This window comes from Rhynchophorus ferrugineus, unplaced genomic scaffold, assembly GCF_030347505.1.
Source record: "Rhynchophorus ferrugineus isolate W39M unplaced genomic scaffold, kcgeb_rfMv2 rfM3, whole genome shotgun sequence".
Classification (NCBI taxonomy): Eukaryota; Metazoa; Arthropoda; class Insecta; order Coleoptera; family Curculionidae; genus Rhynchophorus; species Rhynchophorus ferrugineus.
This window is the reverse complement of record NW_027472582.1, coordinates 30,451,631-30,473,359: the sequence shown is the minus strand read 5'-3', so window position 1 is coordinate 30,473,359 and position 21,729 is coordinate 30,451,631.

Below are 21,729 nucleotides of genomic sequence, written 5' to 3'. Positions count from 1 at the left end.
AACAATAATCGAATCATATTTTTCAACAGTTAGATGAGATTAAGAAAAGGTAATAGCATGTAACAATGGTTATCATTTAGGAACGTTTCTTGAATTTTTTGTTATATTCTGAATATTATCAATTTAAAAAATGCCATTATCATGTTTAAGAAATGGAAAGTGTGTTTTATGTATATTGATAATCTTACCCGCTTGCTTAAATTATCAAAAAATGTTCAATATTTCTAAAGTATAAGCCGGTCCTTCTACAAATTCTATGCCGTGAAAGACCCGGGTTTGATTTCCGCACGGCATGTTAATACATGTCATTGTACTTGTAAATGTCTCTGAGCAACAATGTACAATCCAACAAGAAGTAACCGTGATTTGGAGCCCACGATAAGCAGTAGGGCCCATTCCAGATAAACTCTAGTTTATTCAAAAGGGACTTTAAAATATAATTTAGAAAAAAATAGTGCAATATACAAATGTAATTCTAGTTAAAAAAGAGCAAAGCTAGTTCCTTTTGATTCATTTATGTAGTACCTATGTTAATACTAATTTATCTTTTACAGAGGTGGATTCAGAGGGGTAGAGGAACAATGAGGTGCAAGGTAGTATCTGATACCTTTCTGGATTCCTTTGAATAATCTATTTTATTACTCAAGAAACGATTTTGTATTATATCAACGATTTGTCCCTCAACACTTTTTTATATTCCTCTCTTTCTCTCTCTCTCTCATTACCAACTAATAACTTCTCAAACAAACTTTCATATTATAATAATCAAAAACTCACCACAGAATTTTTTTTGTTATATTTTAGAGTATCCTTTTTACCAAAGAGGGTTTATCTGGACTAGACCTACTATTTAGCGTGTGCTCCGAACCACGGTTTACGGCATTAAGCCTACCAACTTTAGAGACCATTCCAGACAGGTCTTACCCAGGCTGGTTACTGGTGTGACTGGGATGGTTTTTCCTTGTCCAATTTTCCACTGTTGCTTATAAAGACATTTACAATTACAATTTTACCATGCACCATTGCACCGACCAAGCCGGTTTTGTTGAAAATGTTTTTAGTTCTATTTAATTGTATATAAATTTTATATTTAGTAACCGGCCACCAATGCTGACGTTAGAATTTTAAAACAAATATGTGATAGTTACAGATAGTTGAGTGAGTAATCACATAATTATTAAATACATTTTTTAATGATCTTTGAATACATTAGTATACCACATATTGCCAATAGTTTCAACTACATCTTTTTCGTATTTTTCCAAAAATACATACATACAGAGTAGAAAAAATCCTCGTTTTCTTAAATGATCTAAGAATCAAACCAATTTCACAATAAGCAATGTGCTGCTCGGGTAGGTCCATTATCATCAAGTTGCAGTAGGAATAAAAAATATTTGGTAAATACGACAGATGATGTAGACCTTTTCATTTGGATATATCTGTGTTATTTCCCAGTCTTACATACGAGATTAACATTCTCCGAGGCCCGAACAGCATTTGTATGGCCAGATTTAGTGGACACTCTTCCTGAGCACCGATTATGGATTAATGATGAAGTCCTCGTTACTATTTATTTTAGTATGTACCGCATATTTCTACAGTAGTAGAAAGTAGAAAATAAAAAGAAAATTTCACCACGAATGACGTTCACTTATTCAATTTTTTAATATTTAAAGATAGTTAGTAGAATATTTGAAGGCGGCCGAGTTGTAAGATAACGTTTTAAATCAGATAATTGTACAGGTTACGTCTTATTTTATTGAACATAAGGGACTTACTTATATAATTATTAGCCTTAGGTATTTAGCATTAGTATTTCTTAATAATGTGTTGATAGTTTCTAAAAAATACTAAAGCGTTGGCATCCCAAGGATATAACCAGACAAGAGGTAGGTCAAGTTATACCCAGACCAAAACTATATTAGCCAGTTTGAGAGCACAATGGTTACTTCATATTTCTTAATGTCTATTGCAGTCTCTAGAGAACAACTATTCCAGTCACTCGGAATTAGATCAAATTCGACCGGTGATTGGCTTAACAACGAGGACAGTGCTTTAGAGCTCACGTTAAGCAATTTATCTAGCGTAGATAAACCCAAACTAGTGAAAGCGAGAGTCTAAAATTAGCTCAAATAGAAACGGAAACAATTTTCTTGGAACTCTTACCAACTGAAAAATTTACGTCAGATATGGAAAATTATTTTTCTAAAGATATATATTTTAATATGTTTTAACATCTATATACGTATTTCCATATAAAATATTTCATAATAAATAAATTTAAAGAAACTTCTAAAGCATATTGCGAAGTTTCTTTGAAGTGTCGTAAGAAACAGCATTAAAATTAACACCAACACTTCCTTTTAAAAAGTTGCACCGCTGGTAATAAATTGTATAATAATCTACCCCAGATATTAATGAATATTCATGATCCCATTAGACAAAAAACCGCGCGCCAAAGATTAATTTCAAGATTTCGGCAGAGTGATTTTTTTCGTTTCTGAAGTGATAATTTAAGATCCATCTTGAAGTTTCTGTTACACTTTAGAAGCATAATTAATGTATTATTCGGGAAAAAATACTGGAAAATAAACTTCCGACGCTTTCGTTTTGTCTCAAAAGTTAGGTTCATATTTTTCTTAAATTGTCTTAAAATCATAAAATATATAGGGACCGTTTATTTTAGCTAATGCATTTTGTCTACTATAACATAATCTCCCTTGAATATAATGCAAAATAGCTCACTTCTGTACCAGTCTTCAAAATGTAGAATTGAATTTCAAGATTGATTATATTTATCTCCAATTAACTAAAAATTATTTTTTCGAGATACTTCTTTCAAGTTTAAGAAAAAGCTAGAAATCCGATGGAGCTAAATCGGCAAACAGGACGGTTACAGAATAATAAGGAGAGTTACAGTTTTGATGAAAAAATCATCGCAACGAATAGTCGACTTCAAATCCTGGATTCTGACAAGCAGCTTCGCAACAGCGGTGAATAACACCACAAAATGAAGAATAAAGTTCAACCTCATTCACTCATTTCGTTAATTTTTTTGCGTGCCTGAACCACCAGAGGGATTGAAAGTCGAAAATGTATAGCCGGAAAATTCAAAAATATATATTTTTTTAATAATAAAATAAATAACAATAATTAAAATAATTTAGTAATATATTTTATATAACTATTTGACTGAAACTTTTTTAATACACCAAAAATATTATCCAATAAACAATTATTATTTTTAACAAGTATAAAATATTTTTCAATTACCTAATAATATAATTTTAAAGAGAAAAAATATACTGAAAATGCTATTGTGTGTAAATCATCAACCGATTTATTCAGTATTAATAAAAAAAATTCCATTAATAGATGTAATGTGAAAATATATGTAAAATGGTCTTCTGAAATTCTCAGTGACGGAATGCCTTTTCTCATCGTTAAAACAAACAACACTTAATTATTATTTTTCTTATTATAATGTCCTGTTAAAGATGCAACATATAATTATACTTAAATAACATAAAATATGAATGGGAATTAAGTGTTATATATAATTTTAATAATTAATAAAAAACAATATATAGCATCATTCTCTAATGAATTAATATAGATTGCTGATATTAAGGTGGATTATATTTAGATAACATAACAAAATATCTATAGCAAATTAATAAAAAGATATGCAACATAATTATTTGCAATATTAGCACACACTGCATTGGCGCACAGAAGTACATAAAGTTGAAGGCACAGATTCATCTCTCGCAAAATAATCTAGGGAGGAACACATATAATTTTCAATTAAAAAAAATCTATTTCCTTTAAAAAAATCAAAAGAAAATAAGAAGAAAGAAGAAAAGAAAATACTCGGGCGGGTTTAACACATGTATTCTAAAATTCTTCTTTAAACAACGACGAAAAACAAATGTGAAAAATATATTGAACGAAAGAATATTACAAAAGAGATGTAAATCGTACGAGGTACTACCAAGGAATGTGTCATTTACGTTATAAAAGTGTTATTTTGTAATATGTGTCAAAGAAAGAAGGAGTAGGTATCATGATTTGCTAGCAATATATTTGTTCGTACCTACAATTCTTTCTGAAGATACTAAAGTGAGCTGAACAACAACAAGTAGTCATATTTTCCTTTTCAATAGGTTAGAGCGAATGATCTGTTAAAATACACAATATATTTTGTATTTCGTTTCAATTATTGACGTAGACTTTAATGAAATATTTACAATTTAAGTTATAATTAGGAACTGAATCTTCATGAAGCAGTGGTCTTCCATATTTGAATCCATAATCATCTGCTTTGAAATGAAAAGAACAAACTTTCCTGCCCGGAAGTTCAATTAGGAGCTAATAAAAGATATCCGTAAATTTATCTATTTCAACCTTTACACCCTGAAAACCACTAATACCAACGCTACCAAATTGCATCAAATAGTCACTTATGCAATGCCTTTTTTACATGTTATGCTGTTTTATATGTTGGCTAGCGGAGAACCCAGTACAATAATTTTGTATAATGAAAAACAACACTGTATAACAGTAACATGGACCTTTAACAATAATATACTCAACCGGCTTCGAACTGTCCTACTGACGCGGCGATACATAGGTTTACACTTACTTGAAATCTTTCGCAATGAACCGCAGGTCTTCTGGCGACAATCGGTCCCATTCTCAACTCAACGATTGCTTCAGCTACTCCAAACTTTTGTAACGTGTAGTACAGGCCATGGTCTGTAAAATGGACCACATGCCATATATAGTCCACCGGATTGAGACCCATGGAGAAGGGAGGCCACTCTGCTAACGTGGTGAAATGCGGAAAATTGACGCGGCCCTAATTTTGCGTCGCTTTTGCCGGAGCGAAGTCTTGTTAAAACATCCATAAAATGAATTTCATGTTGTTTACCCGAAGCCTAGTTTCAGGACAATTTGTAATAAAGAAACCAAATATATATTTCAATCTTTCCAAATAAAAATTCATTTAAATTCTATTACCAAACTCTAATGAAATATTTAAGAATATCTTCTTCAATGCGTCGCATCATTTTGTTAATAAAACGACGTCAGACGACGGTTAGCTATGACCTTTTTTATTATTTAATTATTACATTGTTACTAGTCGTTTCGACTAACCTACAATTTGTCTTTATGATAACTTACATCTAGGTATATAACTAGAGGGACCCATCGGCCCTATCTCAGTCTCTAGCGAAATAATGCTTATACATATATATCACTGCTGTATTTGTTTGATTCTTTTGAGTCTATATCCTATTCTGGTGGCATCTAAAAGCTGCAATATTTCAATATTCTCATGAGAATGGTATCTTTCCTCATGCCCCCTTGATTTCTTGACTAACTGTGGGTAGCTGAAGGTCTCGATGTAGGTAATCGGTCCTATAGTATTTGGGTGCACCCACAATACCTCTCAGGACTTTGTTCTGAAAAATTGCTATTTTATTTATTTTACTCTTTGCAGAACATCCCCATAATTGAACTTCGTATGTCCATATAGGTTTCAGTATTTGCTTATATAATAGCAATTTATTATGTACTCATAAATGGGATTTTCTTCCAAATAGCCAGTACATTTTCTTATATTTCAATTCCAGTTCTTTTCTTTTCTTCTTTATATTTTTCTTCCAGCGAAGTTTTGCATCTAGATTCATTCCGAGATATTTAGCGTTGTTGCTTTATGGAATGATAGTATTATTTAATGTTATTGGTGCTTGTATGGTCTATTTATAGGTGAACTGCACATGTACAGATTTACTTTCATTAATTCTTATTTTCCAAGTTTGTGTCTAATTATTTATATTGTCACTTGCCTGTTGTAATTTTCGAGAGGCTTCTTAACTATTTTCTTTCACAAGTATCACAAGTCTCAGTACACTTCCTTGTGGTAAACCTGCTTTAGTTTCTTTTACTATAGAGTAAGCTTCTTCTTGTTTGACTCTAAATATTCTGGTTTTAATATATGATTTTAATAGTTCCGTGTATTGGTAACAATTTCTGTAGTTTATGAAGAAGGCCTTCATGCCAAACCCTATCGAAAGCTTGTGCTATACCTAAGAATACAGCTGAGCATACTTTTTTACTTTTGTAGGCTTTTTCAATAACATCTGTTATTGTGTGGACCTGTCCAATTGTCTAGTGCTTGTTAACAAACCCAAACTGGTGTGTTGGTATTAGGTGTTCTCTCTCTATGATGGTTTTGTTAATAAAACACAATATTGAGACCTAGAGATTCATTGTTGCTATGTGGAATGGTATTATTATTTTTTGTTACTTCTACCATAATCAAATGTAACAACAATAAGTGATATGTGTAAAATACATAAAGGACTGGCCCCAATACATATACATTATGTGTGGTACTGCTCTAATTTCTTTTTTTTTAGAATAAACTTCCTCTATTTTGACTTTTAGCACATTCAACAGGAGTTTTTCAAATATCTATCCTTTATAGCTAGAGTATCATTAAAAACATTTAGAGGAATTTACTTGACTTGGTGATTTTCAAAGTTTTGTGACCACAATAATTTCAGCCAACATTGAAAGATCTTGAACATGTTTTAGTCGATATTATCAACTTTCCTAGTTTCAGAATTCCCTTTCTTAGTAGATTTTACAGCACTTATCCGGTTAATAAAACGTATCCCGATACTTTCTCCGGATTGATGTCAGTTTCGATCACTTTTTTCGACGTAATCTTTTGGGAAACCTTTTGGATTAGGATCAATTACCAATAATACACGAAATAGTTAGTATACTGTTTACTTTATTCATATAGTGTTATCCAAAAATAGTTAAAGTACATCCATTATAAAAAGTTCTTCTAGAGATTTACATACTACAATATCAGTAACATATTGATTATATACTTCACTGAGCTATAAATATAACCATATTACCTGATAAAACAAGGCAATAAGTGCTTAAAAAGGTCGTAAAACCTCTATCAAATCGCCTTGTTCAGTTGACCGGATATTTATTCTGTAGTATAGGAGAAGGCAAATGACACGAAAGTTAAATATTTTCACTATTTTACCACTTAATATTATATTTTTAATACAGTTACAATATTCTAGTTATTTTACTAGTTAGGTAGAAACAATACTCTCGTTTTTTGAGAGATCATCAATCTACTTATATTTCCGAAGTATCAAGCAATTTCTCTGATATACCAAAGTAACAAATTTTAAATGGAAGGAATTTTCATTATTATTCTTATAGAACAGTATGTGTTGATGAGAATTGACAATAAATATATTTTTTCAACGACTATTTTTGTACATTTCATAAAAATCTTAATTAAACGGAAAGGCTGGAAAGTAAATAATAAGTGAAACCCATTCATACTATCATGGAAGGTAGATGTTCATTGCAGTTGAAATGTTTGAGAGAAGCATTGGAATAATTAATTAAAAGAACTGAAATACGGTTAGGCTGTAAATGTAACAGAGGTCATTATGCTACAATATAAGATCTGCATACATTATAAGATATTTTTAACAAAAAAATTCAACCGGCTTGAAAAAATAAATAAGGAACTCAATAAATATTTTAAAAATAATCAAACTTCGAAGTCAGTACGAGCAACAAATTATATTTGTTTTCTTCGTAAGTTAATATTTTGTATATGCCACAAAATTACATTATTGTTTTTGTATTATTTTTTTATTGTTTTTTTTTTGGCTCGGCACCGACTTCAAAGTGATCCTTTGGTTGTAGTTAAAATAATATTGCCCGCTTGGTGGCGCAATGGTAAAGGCGATGGGACGGTCCTCCTACTGTTGCGATAGCCGCGGGCTCGAATCCTGCTGGGGCATGGTCGTAAATTTATGTTTGTGATTGTTTAAAATTGGTGAATGTTCTAGGCAAGAGTATAAATTCTGATAAGGAAAATGATCCCGGTCACGCCAGTAACCAGGCTGGGTAAGACCGGATGTCTTCTGGGATAGTCGGTAAACTTAATGCTGAGGATCGTAGTTCGGAGCCCACGTTAAACTTTAGGCCCAATCCAGATAAACCCATAGTTGGTAAAAGGAGACTTTAAAATATATTTAAAAAAAGATAAAAAAAATATTATAAAAAGATAAATAGGTTTAGGTAGGAATTAAGCTAAATTGTATGTATGTAGTAGATAGTTTAAATAAGGTTATTGTTTATTTTTATTTAGCTATTACAATGATTATTACGCACATATTTTATTTAAAAAAAAATTTTTGTTAAAAATTTAAGTTCAATTCAAGTCAATTCAAGTCGGTTAAATTTTTTGTTAAAAATATTCTATTTTTCACTTTTTAGTCAGTCAATCAGTCAGTCTCGCAGTCATTTCGTTAAGTATTACAATGGGTAAGCCAAATAAAGGTGCAGCCCGTATGAGGAAAAATAGGAATAAAGAAACAATGATTGAAAATAAGGAACGCTTCAACCGCCGGGGGCACCTACCTAACCTAGGTGACAAATGTTCTAACTAAACAAGAACAACAACAAAAAGTTGTTGCCCCGCCAGGTATCGAACCCGCGGCCTCCTCGTGTGCGCTGAACGCTCTAACAACTACACCATAGAAGCAGCTGCGTGCAATACGGCCTCTCATAAGATATGGTTAATATATAAAAAGCAAACTGAACGACTTTTGCACTGAATGACTTCAGGTCTTTCGTTGCATCAGTTCATCAATAACATTTTACCCAAATATCTGAATATTTTAGTTATGTGAAAACTTTGTACATGCCTCTGAAATTTAAGTGTTTCCTTCGATTTCCCTCCTTCCCCCATCATACCCTGACTTGGTTCCAATGGGACCACCTCGGAAGTGCACTGTTTCGAATAAAAAAATAATTTTGAAAATAGGTCCTTAACTGATGGAGACGTCGGCAAACATACATTAAATCATTATATTTATAATTTCTAAATTTTTACCAATTTGGCTAGTTAGAGGTCTTGATCAAGTTCTCTTCTAGACGTCCTTTTGTAAACAATTATTTTTGTAAACGATATCTCTTATATATTTAAATTGATTCGTAAGGGCTATTCGGGATCATTGGATCTTATTATTAGGGCAGAATCAGTTAAGTTTATTGTTGCCATCACGGGTTGGCCCGTGCCTAAGAATCACTGGGCTAAGACATGACTCTAGATGACCTCTGATGAGATAATGTCTTTGAGATCCATTTCAATCCTTTTTAGTAATGATGTAGTGAAAAAAATGTGCTTTTATAAATTGATATCTGATGTCAACGTGGCGATTTTGAACTGCCTATCACGAATACACATAGTACAATAGTTCTAACCGGGTTATTGTGAGGCTAACATCGATTCGATAGTCTATCAAATATCGATTGCTTCGAGAGTCATATGGTATTTTAGATGTAAGTCATCTAATAACAAGTACAGATGCCAGTTAGTATTATCAAAATGATTTTACAATTCTCAAAGTTGTTCCAGAGTAAAACAATCAATTTCTTAGATCGGAAGTTCAACACTAACATACTATTATATGCACATAGAGCACAACTTCAGAGAGGAGTAAGGGAAGAGAAGAGGAGTAAAAGGATTTTGTGTGTCGTCCTATTTCTGTGAATGAAACTTGAATCTACTAACATGATCTTAAATGAAGATAGCAGCAAGTCGCTCTTCAAGTCCCAAACGAGTTCATCTCAAAGAAAAGTGACCCTTTCTTGGAATAAAAAATAATTTTATTTATGAACTACCTTTCAAACTGGCAAAACAATAAGTTTAAATTAGTATTGAACCTTTTTTGCGCCCAATAGATCGAAAACTTGGAAACTATGTTATCTTTACAGAGAATAATAATAGTTTTCCATCCAAGATAGCGTTCTTGCTCATACGACTGTAAAAGGGCTTAGTTTTATTTCTTCGCATATTCATATTTAAGTCTATCTAACTTCCAAATCTTCTTAAATCAGTGCAAGTGCTGTGCTCAATACAAATGCTCTACAATAATATAAATTTCATCAAACTGAGAGGTAACAGATTCCATAGAGGGGTATTTTGAAGTTAATTTGAGCAAAACTATGCTGAAATAACATGAAAGTAACTTTTTCGTTTTCCGAAAACTTACCGAAAAATCGTACATGAATATTTATAATTCATATTTATTTATTTATTATATTTGTTAGGTATAATTAAAACTAATTTTTCGTCTTCTCACAAGGGTGAATTATCAACCAAGCCGGCCAGCTATCTTTTAATATTCTGTAGAATAAAACCGTAGAAATAAATCCGGTTTTTATAGGATTCTAAAATTCTTGACGGGCCACTAAAAAACAGGAATTTTCATTTACAACCGCCGAATGGCCGTCCTATTGATAGTAAACCTAAAACATGGCGAATATTGGGTGATTAAAAAAGTATTTCTTGTAGTTTTACGATATTCTAACAGGATGTGGAGATTTATATGTTAATAAAAGTCAGTGAGTCAAAGTTTAATATTCTCGTTAAGTAATATTTGCGACATCTTTAAATCATTTGACTTTTAAACGAATACATAAAAACGTTTATAAATAATAAAATAAATTAGAAAAACAAATGTTAGTGGCATTTTTAGGTCTCAGTTTAGATTTTTAGGTTTTAGGTAACTTAGCAAGCTAGATTACATTATAAGAAATAATTGTTCTTGAAAGACATTCGGCTTTTCAAAAAAAACGACAATTCACTTAAGAATAAAAAATTGCGTTTCCATTTATATAAAATATAATTAATACAAGCATGAAAGGACAATAATTAGGTAAAATTACAATAACTTGATACTTTTTAAAATATATTTTATAGTCTCCTTTTACCAACTAGGAGTTTACCTGGACTGGACCTACAGTTTAGCGTGGGCTCTGAACCACGGCCCTCGGCATTAAGCCTAACGACTGGCGAGTGACCAACTTTAGAAATCAGCCAAGAAGACATCCGGTCTTACCAATCTTGGTTACTGACGTGACTGGGATCATTTTCCTTGTTAGAGTTCGCACTCTTGCCTAGGAACTATCGACTGAAAATAGTAATTACTATTTTCAGTCAAATGCACTGTTCGACTGTTGTTTTCAATTCGTGATATTAGACGAAGATGTACGAATCATCTCCTGCATAAATTGTGAGAGAGGAAAGGATAGAGGCAGTTAATTTTATATGTGGTTATATTTTCGAAAGGTAGTATAAGCGAGACGGAGATGTATAAATTCCTCCACGAACTAACTTTAAAAAAGGGAAGAAAATAATAATTACTGAATACTATTATAATAATTATACATAACATGCAATTTATAATTTAATTTTAAACTAAGTAGAATTAGTTTTTTATTTGAATGTTCTTTGGATCTGTAAATTTAATTTTTTTAATCTTTTTACATAATATACTATAACAAATGTAAGCTATGTAATAAAACTTAAACAAAACCAAAAAACTAAAGACGTATAATAACCATAAATACTATATTATGATATACAATATTATATAAAAATTAAACATATACCTAACCATAGAAAAAAAATCTATAACATAATTAAAAATAATCTGAATGAAATGATATAAATGATTAATTTATTATTGAACTGAAACATTTTTAACAAACATCGAGAGAGTAATCTAAATGTTATCTATTATTGCCATTAAAACAGTCAAAATATTTTACTATATATCATTCCCAATTTTAATCTTTTTACCCTATTACATTAACAATCTTGAAAAATATCGAACCAAAATGCTATAATATAAATATACAATATATAGTTATTAACAAGCAAACTACAGCAAACTACAAAAAAATCATAAAATTACATATATTACATATATGTAAGCATAAATTGGGTATATTTTTGTCAAGGTCGTGGCTAGGACGACAGAGCTAGAACATTAAAAATCAGTCGAATAAAACAAGTAGGGCCAAAAACAGTAACTAAAAGTACGACTGAAACAGTCACTGGTAAAAAGTATTAAAATCAGTCGAACCAAAAATAGCGACTGAAACAGTCGTAAAAATCTTAGACTTGGATATCTTATTTTGGAATATTTTACTTTTCAGAAAAAAAAATGGTTTACAACCTTAGTGAATCGAAATGTTTAGAAAAATGTCGCAAACACAGGACACTATCATGCGCTGTACTCCCAACCAGTATGGAAGTTTTGCTATCCATTGCAATTGATGCATTTAACTCACACATAGATTTGGTTACAGCGTTAGAGAATCGATATTTTTCTAAAAATAACTTGGCTTAACGTCCTTAAAGAAGACCATTCACCCATTCAAATGACACTCGAAGAAAAATAAAACCGCTCAAAACAATACAGACAAACCTATCAAATTAGAACAAGAGAACCAATAAATTGTCTTCTAAATCAATTTTGAGTTCCTTAAATGATGATATAATGGAGATTGCATCACCCGAATCAATAAAACATGTAGTGGAATCTGAATGGCATCAAAAACCATAGACCGAAGCAGAAAACTCAGAAGCAGCAGTGAACTCAGCTCGTTAATATGTATAATGTATTGCCCATTGCAGTTTGTAAAATCGTTTTAATAGCAGATGATGTTTTCCTTCTTATCTTATTCCAGCAAAAAAGAAATGCAATACCGTCTAATACGTTCGAACATGTAACCGAATCAGCCTGCAAATGTCATTCGATTGTCAAATGTCTGCAAAATTCTTCAAAACATTAGTGATAAGAGGTTATAAGCCGGCAAATGTTGTTTTGACGCTTAGCTTGTTTAGATAAATCTCAAATCGCTGCTTAATATTGGTGATTACTCTGGTTAAAAATGCCAAAGCCAAATAAATAGTCAGTCAGAAACAGATTACGTCTTTATTGAATAACTTCGAACAGACCCGTTCTTACGTATAAAATGCGTTAGACTAAGTATTAATAAGTGAAGTATATTAAATATTAAGCTGTTAGGGTTTTTATTGGAAATAGCTTTATTATATTACAGCTGTCCTAAATATTATTATAGGCACTATAACAAAAATGCCTCAATTTAATGGTACACCATATTATTTTGGATTCATCAAAAAGAAAGTATCTACAAACCTTAACTTTAACCATAGCTCTATTCAAGATTAAATGTATGAAATGTATTAATAAGATGAACAGTTTTTTCAATATAAACATAATTTAATACAATTATTTCAGAGGAAACTGGTAGTTTGGAACGTATCCATGGAAAACTTAAGAATCTCTTGGTCTCTGAACTCTTGGTCTTCCAAGACTTAGTCGAAAAAGGCTGTAATTAAGGATTGCCTTGCAAAACCTAAATTAAGTTTTGGAGATACCATTTTAAAAATAAAGTATTTCAAACTGACACGTGGTAAATATAAATGCAGTGTTTAATTGTGTTTTATGTAATTTACTTTTTCAGAAATGGCCTAAAAAAGATACACATTAAATCACATAGCTGTATAATATGGTTGCAGAGTGTAACGTCTTCCTCTCTATTACTGCATATTCAATCAAATCGAATTGTTATGTGATGTGGCAAAGAATTACTGCAGTAGACATGCAGGTTGAGAAAAATATATACTGTTTGGACACATCGAAAGGTTTGTCCAAAATAACACCCTTCGGATTCACAGAAGAAGAAATTGGCAAATGCCAGAATTGTGAACTAGTATTAGATTGGAAATTAACAGCTTACTTATTGACTTGACTACTGCGAGATTATGATTCAATGCCGACATTATCAAGATAGGGTGATGAGATTAGAGACAACTAAAGGTGAGTATATGGTTAATATAGGATACTTGTAAAAAATCGTATTGTAAAGTGTGAAATATTTATGTAATTCAGAATATATATGAGCATTTGGTTAAAGTGGAAGCGGAGAGAATGAATATTAACTTTTATAAAAAATTCTTCTTTAAGTTATTAAATCTAACTTTATCAAGGAAAATGAATACAGTTGTAATAGAATATACCTCTTTTGCAAGAATATGTAACAACGAAGGAAACAAGAACTAAACATAAAATAGGTAAATATGTTGAAAATAAATTACACTACTTGGATATACAATAATTAATTAAATTGATTAAGCCTTCAGGGGGATACCACAGGCAAATTAGAAAAGATTTCAGTGTAAATATTATAAAATAACTAACCTACAACTATTGCGGCTATTTAATTAATTGTAATTTAAAGCCTTCGATAATATATGCATTAGATATACTATAATGTCAAAGTAAATTATATTTTTGTTTTATTATTTTATTTATATTAGAATATTTTATATCGAAGCTAAATTAAACTATATGAGTAAAATATAAACGACAAATGCGGTAACATTGCAGCGTTTTGATGGCATAAATTGAGATGACGTGAGTTCACTGCTACTTGGGATAGACCATGCATACATATTATATTATACAGCTTACCTGTTCTTATAAGACCCAAATCTGAAATTATCTAACCAGTTTGATCTAAAACATTATGAAATATACAGAAGAGACAACAAACAAATAATTCTCTATTATTGAAAGATGGCAGTAAAGCGTTATTTTTTGATAATACTAGTGAGATACTGTAATTCTTGCCCTTAACTAACAGACTGTATTTTCTTAACCCTGTCCAGATACCTTTTAATAGTATTAAAATACTATAATTATTTACACAATTTTATAAAACATGAATTATATTTATGTTTTCTTGGTATCTGATTGAAAATGTTTAAAGAACCTACCTAGTCCCCGTTCCGACGAGACTAGCTGGAACGGATGAATCTAGATCCAAAAAAGGCTTGATAATACACCGTGTAGAATAATCCAAGATGGAACACATCAATTTACACGCATCTGCTAATCTCTGGAAGATCGAGCCCCTGAGATAGTTCTAAAACGGATACGAACTCTTCCAAACTGTCCAAAGATCATTAATTATGTGATACAACCCTGGAATGACACTTCACGATCTTTCAACTCCATCGCAGCAACTCCCCTTAGAGACAGTTAATGTGGCGACCATCTAAGCACGAAACAAGAGGTGGGCAATAAAAAAAAGTCAAAAAAAGGGTTAAAGGGTATAAGACTAAGAATACTATGTCACTTTCCTATTTCAGGAGCTCTATAACCTTATTTTTAGCAGACTTCCCGTCGAATATTGAAAAGTTACTACAAAATAAATAATTTAGGTGACCAATGTGTAATTTAGATGATCATAAGGTTTAATAATAATGATTACCAATATATTAGCTACAAAAGCAGTGTAAGTAACACCACTCGTTATAAATCTACTGAAATTAATTAACAGCACTGGTATATAACATTCGTAGCAGAATATCCAACATATTTCAAACCATAAAATATATAATCGAACTCAATGTTTAGTTATATTCATGGTCACATTCCTGCCATGTAAAAGTAAAATTAAATTAAATACCAGTACATTCAGTAATTGACCATCAGGTAAAATAAAGAGAAAAAGTTAACGCCCTATATGGCTGCATTTAGCGAGAGTCGTAAATCACGGAAGCTGCAATATATTTTCATTAAGGCTACGTTTATATTTGACAACGGTTTGGACTCATCAGGAAATTTACGATCAGCTTTTATTATGAATTAAATATCTCATTCACCATTTTGTCGGTTAATCAAAAACAATTAATTATAAAATAAACAGTTTTCGGTATTCTGGCATATATTATTTCTTACTTTGTTTTGTATGGTAAATTGTTTAAATAATCATTATGATATTCTTTTCAAGCAATTATTAAATATATTGCATTATTATAGTTATTTCTACATATAATAGTCGCCAAATAAAATAGAATACTATATCTAATTCAAAATTTGTCTGATCTGTCACTAATCAACATAAGTAGTATACCGCTTAAAATATTAAAAACCCAAAATATAAAATATTTTAATTAACTCATTGACATTATAAGAATATATTTTATAAAACTATTCAGCAGATGTTCTCATCTCTATTAACAATCTAGAATCACGGATATTTGTGCTTCAGTTCTTATGAACCAATTATGTTATGTGTATGATTAATTATGTAGATATTTTAGGAAAAGTATTTAAATGACGTCAACTTTGTTGAGCACGACAGCAAGCTATTCATATCTTTAGAACAATTTTCTTATGACCAGTTTTTAGCAGTTCATTATAAAACACACGTGTGTCTCACACAAATAAATTTTCGAAGATCGACTCATGAAATAAACTATTTTTTTTTGTCACAAAACATGACAGTTAATATAGATAGAAACCTATGTTATTAGCTGGGATTCAGTAGCCATGATATAAATGTTTTTATTGAGCTAAAATCTTCAAGCAGCAGAGCTTCTTCGGCTCTTTAAATGCTGTTCAAAAAGTTATTGGTCGCTAAAATCAAAATCACCAATTATAAAGCATTTGCACCAATAATTAGACCATTACATCAGGCACCAAAAACATTACAAGAAATAAATTTGCATGGTTTAGTCTTCTTGAAAGTGCAATGGTACTTATGGCATTTACCAATTATCATGGCAAAGTGTATCGAAAGGTTATGTAACTTACGTAAATTTGTACTTCATTGTTCTGAAATTTTTCATGTGATTATATATATTAAATATAGTTTTAAACCGCAAAAAGCGGTTATTCCGTTATACAGATAAATAACATTGTATAGTATTTTTAGATTTATTGCTGTTATACCCCTTTTTAAGTATATTTGGGACTCTATACTTAAGCCGCATAATAAAGAAAATGCATTTGTACTCGTTCTTTTCTCTGGATAACATAGGCTGATTGATGATAGTTTTCCGCCTGCTCAAACCGTTAGTCAAGGAATTTCTTATACCATTTGAGAGACCTTCAAAACATCTTTTTGACTTTATTTTTAAAACAAGCTACCATAAGCGTTACTATTCATTTACAACCGAAAGTTTTTATGTCCAAGACGTCCAAGATCATGGTTTGATAATGGATAAATATGTTTATAATACTGTGTTTTATTAATCATTATTATATTTTATATATCTACTTCCTGACAAATGATTACGATGTACTGAGAAAACTGAAAGTAAGTTAATCGATGTGTAAACAGCATGAAACACTACTGCATTATTTTCAAGTTTTTTTTTCAAGTTATATTCAATTTTCAAGTTATTGTAACCTACACTAATCGCACTTAAATCATAAAATATTTTGGAGCAGAATCAAACCTTGTAATTTTTGTTTTCTTTAACATTTTAGTCTTATCAAAATAATAAGCAGAGGCTCTAACTGACTACAGCAGCATTAGCAGTTTTATACGTAGTTAGATCAGGTTATGAATAAACAAGTATTGTAAAAAAGAGCAGAACCCAGTGCCTTCTAATAAAACAGATAAAATTTAAAAAAATTAAAAGCTTCAGTATCAGACACAACGCAAATACGCTATAATTTTATTATATATAAAATTACTTGAAAGTTCCCTTTTATTATTTAGGCCCGGACTTATTCAGAGAAATGTTCAAAATAAATAAATCGAAATATTCATAAATTGTACATTTTTAGATAATATAATAGAGCAAACGTTTGACAACGTAAACACTTACTAAGGAAATCATTGCGTTAATCTAAACTCATAATTCCCACTACAGGATAAAATGGGACACGTCGATATCATTCACACGTATAAAAGAAGTGTTTAAAATTAAGTGAAGAATATAATAGAAAAAAATGCGCGCTCATTTAGAATCTTTAATATGCCCGTTGATTGTGATTTTCAAGTACCGTTTGGACGACAAGCATATTCCTCAAGAGCTTTGTCGTTAAGGTATGAAGAAATGTTGTATTCGCCAATGTTCTATCCATAATTGGTAGTTACATATGTGTTTAATTTCTATGTAAAAGGTTTTCTAATAGAACAGAACATATAATAATTGACTAACTCATACTCCAGAATAGCAACTCAAGAGCGAGTATATATCAAAATGTATCATGTATTTGCCACCGAACTTTAATACTATTTCTATTGATTGGACCAATCAATAGAGCAGAACATAATAAGACTTACCAAACTATATCACCGAAGATTTATACTCTCATCTGTCCTATCAAAAAATCTTTAAAAATATCTGAACCTTTGGAAAAGAATACAATGGGAAGCTCTGTTAAGTTTACATACGGTCTGAAATGTTATGAATCAATAAACATTTCAAAAAAAAATGAAACAATACCTTTTGTACCAAAGATACAGATGACGATGTTCCATTAAGTGTAATTAGGTAGAACCACTATCTATCTGATGCGGATATCTTTGTCATTACGTCCATGAATGTTACTAAATTATAGAAAAGGGTGAATCGCAGCATATTTGGTCATTGCATATTTGCATTTGCCCAGTTGATATTAAGTTATGGAACGAAGATAACCAAAAATTGATAATACGGATGAAGTCAAGACTATGAGGACCATTTAATTAGAAATGTAGTGGCTGATGCGCAAACTATAAACGTTTTAAACAGCTTTGTGCTGAAGGAAAATAAGTATGATACACAGATATTTTAGTTATTCTTAAATTACGGATGTAAGTATTGAAATACAAAACGCCAATTAAGACAGACTAAATTTACAAAATATTTTATTTTAACTAAAAATATATTCATCAAGTATATTCATAAGAATATATTAATCGGCTTGGCGAAATGTTTGCCTCCTGTTTTGAGGAAAACGGGAGCACCGGGACGCATGAAATTTGACACGGTTAAAACTTATACGGAGGAAGTTTTATTTCGGCCCAATGTTTGTAAGTAATATGCCGTACAAATAAATAAATTCAAATTTAACGAAATACGCTCAAATCAAGCTCAAATGTCAGATCGGTGACACAAAATATATAAAGAAATATATTAGGCTCCAATTTCATTGAACCTGGCCGACAGCTGTTAGCTCCAATTCTAATACGGAAGAATACCCGCCGTTTCTGTTGTACGTAAATCGGCTACGGACGTGTAATTTTACGTTGTGACGTAAACCTGGCAGCGCCGTACTGCAAAATGCCGACAGAACAATTTTAAATTGACAGACAAGTCTTTAAGTTTTGTATTTAAAAACGATATTACAGGGAAAGTGAGTGAGTTAAGATATTTTTAACTAATTTTATTTAACTTTAAACATTGTTGTTTTAAAATTCTATATTACTTGTGGTTATTCCGGTATTGTTGAAATTATTATTGTTGGAATAAGAATTATGGTAGTTATGATTTAACGATTAGGAAAAGTATGACAATAGTAGACTAATGTGAGGACACATTACTCCACAAATATCTCCGGATTTGGGGTATGCGCACTCAAAAAATCTAGAATATTTAGATTTTGTCTACTATTGATAATTCTATAGTATTTATAATTAAATTGTTGCGTTATTTTTGGTGGTTTAACATACATTAAATGAAGAAAGAAAATAAATATTGTTATGTTGGAAGTAGTTAAACCATTAATGAGGTTTTTCCATCAAGAATAGAAGCAAAAATTGTAGTAACTATTAATAATTACACATCTATTTTAAACATATGATATTTTAGTAATGATTTAAATTTTATTTTGTAGGTAGGATGTAGCTAGCATTTGTGGAGAGTGAAAGTTGAAGAATGTGAAATTCAGAGAATCAGACAAGAAGAAATCAGACAGTATTTTGCTAAGGTGTAAAAACAGTGCACAGCGATAATATGAAATAATTAAATTGGTTAACAAAAGCATACCTGAATCAAATAAACAAAAAAAAATCCAATGTATTATTATATAACAGTATAGATAAATAAATTATTGTTTTGTAAAAATAATGATAATGGAGATTTATTTCAGCTTAAAAGTACGATAATCCATTCACTTTAGGCTAGTAAATCTAAACCATGTTAATCGAAAGCTCGAGGTAGGCAATTTATTAATGGAGTTTGTGGATCAAGAATAGTAGCGATCATAATTGATCGTATTTAGATATTTTTAGGAGAAATTCACTGCCTGTTTGGTTTTAACTATATTGGCTGGGTTTGATCTAAATGATTTTGGGCTTTTTTATGGTAATATTTCATTTTATGGTTCTTGGAGTTCTTGTTAATTGTTCAAATATGTAAATTATTTTAAATATGGTGTTAAATTAAACAGAGCTCAATATGTGCATGCGACAAATGCAGAGATATTTGTGGAGTAATGAATTCTGACTAATGTGCCCGCTTTATCGGAAGGTATATTCATCTGTAAAAGGGAAACAAGCAGCTTTTTCGGATTCATAATATAAACATTAATTAATTCATTTTGAATTTTAAAAACTTCATTTAATTTGATATCTGGTACTAACTTTAAATCTGTTTCAGGTTCATTAGTAACAGTATACATTTCGTAACATAACAGTAAGCAAATATTTCAGGTAATAAATACATTGTTTTGTGCATCAAAAGTTAAAATGAATATTAAGAATTTTAAAATCAATTTACGAATTTTAGTTCTTTATTTGTTGGTGAGTTTTTAGTTCCTCTGTCCCACAATTTTTTGTTTCCACACAATGGAAAGTAGAAAGCAATAGATTAACAAAAGCCATAAAGACAAATTGAGCAATGACTACTGATTACTGTTATTAAGATTAAATTTTAAATTTTAAAGATTTATTTAAAAATGTTGGTAAAGGCGTTGTTCTAATATCAAATAAACCTGTTTTTATTATATGTATTGTTTTTCAATTTCAATGTTTCATATTTTCGGTGAAAAATATGTATAAAAAAAGATAAAAATTATACTAACACATAAATGCAGTATTGAAATTAATAATAGTGATTAAACTAAACTAATTATATAATTTGCGTAGATGGAACCCATGAGACAAATGGAAGAAATTATGAATTATTAACAGTAATATGTTTAATATTTTAATTCTCTGAATAAAATATGTAAATATATAACAATTTATTCTTTGAACGTCTTATCAATGACTTTATTTATTTGCTTTAGAGACGTAAGTTTTGAGAAGTCAATAGTTCATTTAGTGATTATAAATAAACTACTAAAATAATTTCTATATTGTAAAAAATAGCTAGCGCTAATTGTGTTCGTTGTTGTTTTAAATAGTATATAGAAATATGTGTTATTATTCCATTAATATTCCATGTTTATATTTGTAACATAAAAGCAAATAAAAACTATATATTATTTAATGCTTTGAAGTTGTTACAGTTCTGAAATAATCTGAATCATGATACTTTTCTATAATACTCAGTGGTATAATAATTTACACTTATTAATACTATGTTGATTATTAAAACATAATGGGAATTAAATTTAATTAAATGCCATCTAAAAAGAGTTAGTGAGTGTTAATCCTTCAGATAGTGTGGATATGTTTTAATATACGAACAATTGTTACTGCAATTAATGTTATATTTCAAATGTATTGCTGATCTTATATTGAAAATATTGCTTAAAAGTTTTAGTAATATTAGCATATTATTTTTATATACTATATTCCCTTTACTCTATTATGACAGAAATATATGTTAATTATCTTAACAAATTGCGGTAGAATCTGGACAACAGGGCGATAACTAGTTTCACTTAAATCGCGTTCGTTGACGTAAACATTTCATATTGTGAACTGCGCTTGCTTCGAATTAGTTCACATTAAGGATTGTTTTCTGTATAGAAAATAGTTCCTAAAGTATTTGTCAGAATTATAATAATTATCGTAATTTATGTAATTAGCTGCTGTGCTTTTAAAAATATA